We start from the raw sequence: 10,967 nt of genomic DNA, 5'->3' as shown, positions 1-10,967 counted from the left end.
TGTAAGTTGATGCATTATCACAAGCATCATCAACATCACCATTACCACCACCACCACCATCACTACTACCACCATCACTATCATCATCACCACCATAACTATTACCACCATCACCACCACAATCACTATCATCATCACCACCACCATCATCATCATCATCACCATCACCACCATCATCTCCACCATCACTACCATCATCACCACCATCACTGCTATCATCGCCACCTTCATCATCATAATAATAATTATCAACAACAATAACAAATCTTTTTCCTCCATTCAGACCTGCTCCAAGCATGCCAGCTGTCCTTGGAACTAAACTCTTGGTTGGGTTTGATAAATGTCTTTTCCTCTTAGAAATCTGTTTAAATGGTTTTCTGGAGTTGACACATTTGCTGACTTCCAAAAGCTTATTTTATATAACAGCCACAGCATACGTACTAGTGAAATTTAGGCACAAATTTACTCTATCCTCCAAGCATAAGGCTATAGGGAAAGACATTATCAATCCTTTCTACCACATCTTACTGTGTGCTTTTGTCTAGGTGGAAGTAAGGGAGAACAATTGGAGATAGATATAGAGATGATAGATAGATAGATAGATAGATAGATAGATAGATAGATAGATAGCAGATAGTTGATAGATATATGATAGACAGACAGACAGATAGATAGATAGGAGAGAGGAGTCAGGAAAGTGAGAAAGGCAGAAAGAGTCTGTTTCTAGTGGGCATTGCTTCCAACTTTGTTATAAACACTAAGAGCACACAAAACTCCAGGGGCACCATACCATTCACATCCATTAACCCTTCAGATCAGCCCTGTCCACTAATGGCATCTCAAGAGAATTATACAGGGAAGCTTTCTGAATTAAAGTTCATGCACACAATCCTCACTCCTATCATCACACCTCATAATGAGAAGCTGGCTGCTTATTCCAAAGAAGGCAAGCATGTCATATAGATGTTGTATTTAACAGTGTCAGGGGCTCTCATTGGGATAATCAGGCAATGGATAGAAATAAAAGGTATCTAGACTGTATTACTAACAGGTGACATGGCCCTGCATACAGAAAATGATAAAGAACCCTAGAACAAAACAAAGTTTTAGAGCTAATAAATTTAAAAGATTTTAGGATATAAGATCAAGGTGAAAACATCATACATGTACATACCAGCATTGTGAAATGAAATATGGAGTCTTAAACTTTTCATTTGTGTAACATAAAAAGGAATAAAATATAAGAATACATTTAACAAAATGAACTAGGGATTGATAACTATAAAATAGCAATGGAAAATTTTGAAGCAGATCAAAATTAAGATAAAGACACCTCATGTCACGGACTGGAAGACTAGGCTTGCTTAACAAGTTGGTAGGATTACTCAGAGTGATCCACGGGTTCAGTGCAATAAACATCAAAATCCCATCTGGCTTTGTGCTTTAGAAGGTGGCTCACATTTCTCAATTTCAAAACTTACCACAAAGCTGTAGTAATTGAAACCGTGTGGCACACAGCTAGACAATTAGCACACAGGCATATGACTCAGGGTACAGACATAAATCTTCACATTTATGGTCAGTTGCTGCTTGGGGGAGAGCTAGTGAAGACAGATACAGGAGAAACAGTAGGCTTTCGAACAATTGGTGCTGAACTGGTTGCATGTAGAGGAAGCAGCTGGACCCTGACCTCGCATCTTATAGAACAGTGAACTCGCCATGAATCAAAGGCTTTAATATAAGAGCTAAAAATCTAAAACTCTTACAATAAAATATTAGGCAGAATCTGTGTGGCCGTGGACTGGGCAATGATTTCTTAGATGCAGTATTAAGAAATAAGACACAGGGGTGGAGGGGTGGAGAGGTGCCTTGGTCCTGCCTCAACTAGATGATGGGACAGATTTAGTAGATTTCCTAGGGGAGGCCTTACCCTCTCCGTGGAGCAGATAGGAGAAGGGGGAAGTAGGGGGAGTAGGAAGGAGAGGAGGGAGGGTGAAGTGGGATTGGAATGTAAAAAAATAATAAAAACAAAAAAAGAAATAAGCACCAGCAAAAACTGGATGTTGTCAGCATCAAACCAAATGCTTTAACTCAAGAAAGAGACAGAAGAAACAGAAATGTAACCAAATATTTATACTCAGATATCTGGCAAGCAAATTGTACTGAGGGCTGGAGAGACAGATCAGTAGTTAGGAGTTCTTGCTGACCAGGCAGAGTCCCAGGACTAGTTCCCAGTACCACAGTGGCAGACTTAAGGGCTTGAAATCCAAGATCCAGAGGATACAATGCTGTCTTTGGGTTTCCATAGAAACCTGCACACAAGTGGCATTCACATATTTGCACACACACACACACACACACACAGAGTTTCAAAAAATATAAATCTTTAAAAAGGGCAAATAAGTTGACTGGGCATATCTCCCAATAGGATGTGAATAGCTAATAATCCTGCAAAAAAGACGGCCATTAGAGACAGAAATGACAATCAAAACTATGAGATACACTTCATGTGCACTAGAATGGCTCCACCAAAAAGATGGAAAATAAAAAGTGCTGACAAGGGTGTGGAGAAATTAAATTTTCCATCATTGCTGGTGACAATTAAAATATGTAGCCACTTTGGCACTTAACAATGCTAATTCTCATTAAACATCACACAGGTCACTGATATCACACCCACACCAAACATATGCACTATTATTCACAGCAGCATAATTCAAGGAACTAAAATGTGGAAATCAATGAATGCTCATCAGACAATGAATAGAGAAGAGTAATATGGTGTATCTGCACACCTCCATACCATCTAGCCACCAAAAAGGAATAACAATGCATAAACTTTGAAAGCCCAATGAACTAATCCACATAGCATATGACTGCTTTTATATGAACTGTCTCGTGTGAATGAGGCAAGGAAACATGGAGGGATGCCCAACAGGGAAGAGGCTTCCTTGGGGACTGATGAGGGAGTTCTAAAAGTAGTGTTGATGTTTGTCAATGGTGTGGATGTCTCAGTTACGTTTCTGTTTCTGTAATAAGACATCACAATTGAGGCAACATGTAAGAGGAAGTATTGAGCAGGGCTTAAAGTTTTCAGAGGGTCACAGTCCGTGATAGTGGATCAAAAGCATGCCAGTAAGGACAGCTGAGAGCTCACATCCTGATCCCCAAAGAAGAGGCAGAGAACACACTGGAAGTGGCACAAGTGCTTTGAAATCTCAACATCCCCACCCCCACCCCACCCCCATGAACACAACTCCTCCAACAAGGCCACACTTCCTAGTCCTTCCCAAACAGTTCCACCTACTGGGACCAAGGATTCAAGCATATGAGACTGTGGGGGTCATTATCACTCAGATTACCACAGTGAATATACCTAATCATGGAATTTAGTGGTTTGAAGTTACGAATGTTTTTCCTTAAAAGTTGATTTTTATTTTGGTTTTTAAATTTTTTATTTTTGTGATTATAATATGATTTTATCACTTTTCCCTTCCTACTCCCAAACACTCCCATATGCCCTTCCTTGTTCTTTTGCAAATTTGTGGCCTCTTTTTTCATTAGTTGTTATTGCATGCATATATGTACACATATATATTGCTAAATGTAACAGGCTCAGTCTGTATAATGTGCTTGCATTATACTATTTTCAGAACTGACCATTTGGTATTATATAACCAATTGGTGTGCTCTTCCCTGGAGATGACTGTTTCTCCTGCTCTCACACTCCTTTGCTTAGTTTGAGGCCTCCTGGTCTTTGTCCCATTCTCTTTAGCACATCTGTTGTATTGTCTGTGTGAGGCTGTCATGTTGTTGAGACTTTATGGGTGCAGCTCTTGACATTCCAAGAAGACACATCTCGCAGCAAACTCTGACTCTCGGGCTCTTACAGTCTTTCTGTCATCTTCTGAAATGTTCCTTGAGCCTTACATTAGAGAGTTGTTTTGGAGATGTATCCATTGGTACTGGGTCCACAGTCTGCATTTTCCAGAAGTTCTTAGTTTTGTAAAATCTCATGTGTTAAATTCTCAGCCAAATGGAATACAATTCGCAAAGACCTTTCCTACACTTATGTCATGTGGGGTATTACTTATACTTTCTCCTGGAAAGTTCAGTGCTTCAAGTTACACATTTAGGTCTTTGATCCATTTATAGTTAGTTTTTGTGCAGGATTATTATTAGATGGGGGTCTACTATCATTCTTTCATATTTGGATATCCAGTTTTCCCAGAATTATTTGTTGAAGATGCTTTCTTTTCTCCAGATTGCATTTTTGGCATTTTTTTTGTCCAATATTAAGTGACTGAAGTTACATGTGTTCTTGTTTGGGTCTTTGATTTTGATCTATTGGTCTACATATCTGTTTTTGTGCCAGTACCATACTGTTCTTATTACTATGGTTTGGAAATATAGCTTAGGATTTGAGTGGTACTCTCTCAGCATTGTTGCTTTTGTTCAAATTGTTTGGGTATCCAGAGTCTTTTATAGTTCCACATAACTATTAGGATAAGTTTTTTTTTCTATTTCTGTAAAGAAAGAGGTGGGAATTTTGATTGAGATTGAATGAATCTGTAAGTAGCTTTTGATAGAATGGTCATTTTTCACAATGATATTCTACCAATTCATGGACATGGGATGCCTTTGAATTTTCTAATGACTTTATTTGGAGTTTTAGTTTTCATTGTAGTGGTCTTTTCCTTCCTTGGTTAGCTTTATTTCTCGATATTTGTTTTCTTTGAAGCTACTGTGAATGATAGTACATCCATAATCTCCTTCTCTATATGTTTGTTTTTGGCATATAGAAAAGATATTAATTTGTACATCCTGCCAAATTGCTGAATTTGTTTATTATTTCAAACCATTTTCATTTATAAATTTTGGTATTGGCAGAACCACCTGAGACCTGAGGACTATGCAATGCGGATCCCAGCCTGACGGGATTCAGCCTGCCCAGAGACTGCCAGCACCATAGTCCCTTTCTTCACACACGGGGCTAGATAGGCCTGAGCCTGTTTACAGCCCGCTTTCTGGTGATCTGTGCACAACTAACCAAGGCCAGGTACTGCACACTGCAGCTCCTATCCCAGCAGAAGCCAGCTCGCCCAGAGGTTGCCAAGGCCCTGATACTAGGAAGGCCTCCATCCACGCAAGAGGAAAGCCATCAGAGTATTGGACCTGCTCCCACCCACTGGAAAGGAACTGTGGTCACATACCCACCAGGAGGGGAAGAGACTCCTTCTGCACCCACAGGAAGAAATGATGGGAAGGAGGCAATAAAAAAACATACCCAGCAATAGAAAAACCAATATGACACCACCAGAGACTAGAGAATCTATACCCACAAGAACTGAACAGCCCATTGCAGATGAAGCAGATCAGAAAAACCTTAAAAACAACTTAATGAAAATTATAGAGGCCCTCCAGGAGGATATGAGAAAATCCCTTAAAGTAATGGAAGAAAAAACAAACCAAAAAATGCAAGAAATGGAAGAAAAGACAAACAAAAAATCCAACAAATGCAAGAAAGAGAGGAAAAGACGAAGCAAAAGTTGCAAAAAACAATTCAAACAGTGCAAGGGTTGAAAACTGAAACAGAGACAATAAAAAAAAAACACAGTCTGAAGGAAGGCTGGAAATAGAAAAGCTGGGCAAATGGTCAGGTACTACAGATGCAAGCATAACCAACATAATACAAGAGTTGGAAGAGAGAATCTCAGGTGTTGAAGATACACTAGGGGAAATAGATTCATCAATCAAAGAAAATCTTAAGTCTAACAAATCCCTAACACAAAACATCCAGGAAATATGGGACACCCTGAAAAGACTAAACCTAAGAATAATAGGTATAGAAGAAAGTGAAGAAAACCACCTCAAAGGGGCAGAAAACATATTCAACAAAATCATAGAAGAAAACTTTTCCAACCTAAAGAAAGACATGCAAATGAAAGTACAAAAAACCTACAGTACACCAAATAGAGTGGACCACAAATAAGTTCCCTTGAGACATAAGGGCAGCAAAGGAAAAGGGCCAAGTAACATACAAAGGCAAACTTATAAGAATCACACTTGACTTCTCCATGGAAACTCTGAAAGCCAGAAGGTCCTCGATAGATATCCTACCAACACTAAGATACCATGGATGCCATCCCAGACTGCTATGCCCAACAAAGCTTTCAATCACTATAGATGGAGATAACAAGATATTCCATGACAAAACCAGATTTAAACAATATGTATCCAGCCCTACAGAAAGTTCTAGAAGGAAAACGCCAACCCAAGGAAGTTAACTACAACCAGAAAAACATAGGCAATAGATAATCCCACCTTACCAACAGCCAAAAGAAAAAAGAGGTGGAAATCCACATATAATTCCACCACCATCAACCATTCCAAAACAAACAAGAATGAACAATCAATGGTCATTAATATCCCTCAATATTAATGGTCTTAACTCACCCATAAAAAGACAGGCTGCTAAAAGAATGGATTCAAAGACACAAGCCATCATTCTGCTGTATACAAAAAAAAAACCCACCTCAGCCTCAAAGACAGACATTACCTCAGAGTTAAGGGTTGGGAAAAGATTTTCCAATCAAATGGACCCAAGAAACAAGCAGGGGTAGCAATCCTAATATCTAACAAATTAGATTTTAAAATAAAATCAATCGAAAGAGATGAAGGAGGTCATTTCATACTCATCACAGGAGAAGATGAAGTTTCAATTCTGAACATCTATGGCCCAAATACAAAGGCATCCACATTCATAAAAGAAACATTACTCAAACTGAAATCACATATAAAGCCCCACACACCTATAGTGGGTGACTTCAACACCCCACTTTCACCATTAGACAGGACTACCAAACAGAAACTTAACAAAGAAGCAAAGGAACTAATAGAAGCTATGACCCAATTGGGATTAACAGACATCTATAGAACATTCCATCCAAATAAAAAAGAATATACCTTCTTCTCAGTGCCACATGGAACCTTCTAAAAAATCAACCACATACATGGCAACATAAAAAACCTCACCAGGTACAAAAAAATGGAATAATTCCATTCACCTTATCAGACCACAATGCATTAATATTAGAATTCAACAACAACAGAAATTGCAGAAAACCTACAAACTCATGGAAATTGAGTAATGCACAATTGCACCATTCCTGGGTCAAAGAAGAAATAAAAAAAAGAAATTAAAGACTTCCTAGAATTCAATGAGAATGATGACCAACATGCCCAAACTTATGGGATACTTTGAAAGCAGTACTACGAGGGAAGTTCATAGTAGTAAGTGTCTACATGAAGAAACTGGAGAATAGTTACACTAGAGAATTAACAGCACAACTGAAAGCTTTAGAACACAAAGAATCAAACTCACCCAGAAGGAGAAGACTCCAGGAAATAATCAAATTGAGGGCTGAAATCAATTAAGTAGAAACTAGCAAAACAATACAAAGAATCAATGTAATGAAGAGTTGGTTCTTTGAGAAAATCCACAAGATAGACAAACCGTTATCCAAACTTATGAAACGGCAGAGTGTGAACATGCAAATTAACAAAATCAGAAATGAAAAGGGAGACATAACATTGGACACTGAGGAAATCCAGAGAATCATCAGGTCATACTTTGAAAACCTGTACTACATAAAATTTGAAAATCTAAAGGAAATGGACAATTTTCTGGATAGATATCACTTGCCAAAATTAAATCAAGAACAGATAAGCTATTTAAATACACCTATAACCCCTAAGGAAATAGAAGCAGTCATCAAAAGTCTCCCAACCAAAAAAAAAAAAAAAAGCCCAGTGCCAGATGGGCTCAGTGCAGAATTCTACCAGAAATTCAAAGAACCGCTTATACCAATTCTTCTCAAAGTATTCCATGCAATAGAAGCAGAAGGGTCTTTGCCAAACTCTTTCTACGAGGCTTCAATAGCCTTGATACCCAAGCCACACAAAGACACAACTAAGAAAGAGAACTTCAGACCAATTTCCCTCATGAACATTGATGCAAAAATACTCAATAAAATACTGGCAAATGGGATCCAAGAATACATCAGAAAACTCATCCACCATGATCAAGTAGGCTTCATTCCAGGGATGCAGGGATGGTTCAACATACAAAAATCCATCAATGTAATCCACCATATAAACAAGCTGTGAAACAAAAATCACATGATCATCTCACTAGATGCTGAAAATGCCTTTGACAAAATCCAACACCCCTTCATGATAAAGGTCTTGGAGAGATCTGGGATAACAGGAACTTACCTTAACATAATGAAAGCTATATACAGCAAACCAACAGCCAACATCAAACTAAATGGACAGAAACTCAAAGCAATTCCTCTAAAATTAGAAACAAGAGATGGCTGTTCACCCTCTCTATACCTTTTCAATATTGTCCTTGAAGTTCTAGCTAGAGCAATAGGACAACAAAAGGAGATCAAGGGGATACAAATTGGAAAGGAAGAGATCAAACTTTCACTATTTGCAGATGATATGATAGTTTACATAAATGACCCAAAAAAACTCTGCCAGGGAACTCCTACAGCTGATAAATACCTTCAGCAAAGTGGCAGCATACAAGATCAACTCAAAAAAATCAATAGCCCTACTATATACAGACAATAAAAGAGCTGAGAAAGAAATCAGAGAAACATGGCCCTTTATAATAGCCACAAACAACATAAAATACTTTGAGGTAATGCTAACCAAACTAGTGAAAAACCTGTATAGCAAGTACTTTGAGTCTTTAAAGAAAGAAAATACCAGAAAATGGAAAGATCTCCCATGTTCTTGGATAGGTAGGATCAACATAGTAAAAATGGCAATCTTATCAAAAGCAATATACAGATTTAGTGTGATTCCCAATAAAATCTCAGCACAATTCTTCATAGACATTGAAAGAACAATTCTCAACTTTATATGGAAAAACAAAAGGCCCAGGATAGCCAAAACAACCCTGTTCAACAAAGCAACATCTGGATGCATTACCATCCCTGACTTCAAGCTGTATTACAGAGCTATAGTCCTGAAAACAGCTTAGTACTAGAACAAAAATAGACAGATAGATCAATGGAATCGAATTGAACACCCCAACATTAACCCATACACGTATGAACACCTGATCTTTGACAAAGAAGCTAAAATTATACAATGGAAAAAAGAAAGCATCTTCAAAACAAATGGTGCTGGTGTAACTGGATATTAGCATGCAGAAGACTGCAGATATATCCATGTCCTATCGCCATGCACAAAACTTAAATCCAAATAGATCAAAGACCTCAACATAAATCCAGCCATACTGAACCTGTTAGAAATGAAAGCTGGAGGTACCCTTGAATGAATTCGTACAGGAGACAGCTTCCTGAACATAACTCCAGTAGCACAGACCCTAAGATCAACAATTAAATGAGACCTCCTGAAACTGAGAAGCTTCTGTAAGGCAAAGGACACAGTCAGCCAGACAAAAAGGCAACCCACATATTGAGAAACGATATTCACTAACCCAACATCTGACAGAGGACTGATCTCCAAAATTTACAAAGAACTCAAGAAGCAAGTCTCCAAAACACCTAAGGACCCAATCAAAAAATGGGGTACAGAACTAAATAGAGAATTCTCAGTAGAGGAGTCTAAAATGGCCGACAGACACTTAAGAAAGTGCTCAACATCACTAGCCATCCGGGAAATGCAAATCAAAATAAATCTGAGATACCATCTTGCTCCTGTCAGAATGACTAAAATCAAAAACTCCAATGATAGTTTATGCTGGAGAGGATGTGGAGAGAAGGGAACACTCCTCCACTGCTGGTGGGAGTGCCAACTAGTACAGCCACTTTGGAAATCAGTATGGATATTCCTCAGGAAAATGGGAACCAGTCTACCACAAGACCCAGCAATGCACACTCATACAATAAGGACGTCTGTTCCACTATGTTCATACCAGCATTATTTGTAATAGCCAGAACCTGGAAGTAACCTAGATGCCCCTCAACTGAAGAGTGGATAGAGAAAATGTAGTATATTTACACAATGGAGTACTATTTAGTGGGAAAAAAACAATGGAGTCTTGAATTTTCAGGCAAATGGACGGCACTAGAAGAAACCATCCTGAGTGAGGTAACCCAGTCACAAAAAGAGAAACATGGTATGTACTCACTCACATATGGATTTTAGACATGAATCAGGGGAGTTCCAGCATACAATCCTACTGCCAGAGAGTCTGGGGAACAGAACCTTCATCCAGTGATTGATGGACCAGAGGCAGACACCCACAGCTAAACATTGAACTGAACTCCTGGAATCCAGTGACAGAAAGGGAGAACTGATTGACAAAGGAGTTAAGACTGGGCTGGTTTAACCCACAGAAACAGTTGACCTGAACAAGAGGGAGCTCTTGAAACCCAGATTGATGGCTGTGTGGAAAGCATGGGACTGACCCAGACTCCCCTGAATGTGGGTGTCAGTGAGAAGGCCTAGGTAATCTACGGGGCCTTGGGTAGTATTTATCCCTACATACAAATAGACTTTGAGTGCCCATCCCACAATGAGGGATGCTCTCTCATCCTGGACTCTTGTGGGAGGGCCTGTGCCCTGCCCTGGATTAAATGACAGACCCTCCCTGGGGATGGGAGTGGAGATTGGGTGGGGGACTGGGGTGCCTTGTGGGGAGGGCAGGGATGAAGGGTTGGGAGAGGGAGCTGGGATTGACATGTGAAACAAGCTTGTTTCTAACTTAAATTTAAAAAAAGGAAAAAAAAAGAAATTTTGGTATCTCAAATTCTGTCATTTACAAATAGGGATAGTGTGACTTCTTCCCCTCTGGTATTCCTTGAATTTCCTTCTTTTGTCTTATTGCTCCAGCTAGTCCTTTGAATACAACGTTGTAAAGGAGTGAGGACAGTGGTCCTCCTCATCTTGTTTCTGACTTCAGTGGTATTGCTTCAAGCTTTTTT

The sequence above is a fragment of the Mesocricetus auratus genome, unplaced genomic scaffold, assembly GCF_017639785.1.
Source record: "Mesocricetus auratus isolate SY011 unplaced genomic scaffold, BCM_Maur_2.0 Super-Scaffold_100010, whole genome shotgun sequence".
Taxonomy (NCBI): Eukaryota; Metazoa; Chordata; class Mammalia; order Rodentia; family Cricetidae; genus Mesocricetus; species Mesocricetus auratus.
This window is presented reverse-complemented; position numbering follows the sequence as displayed.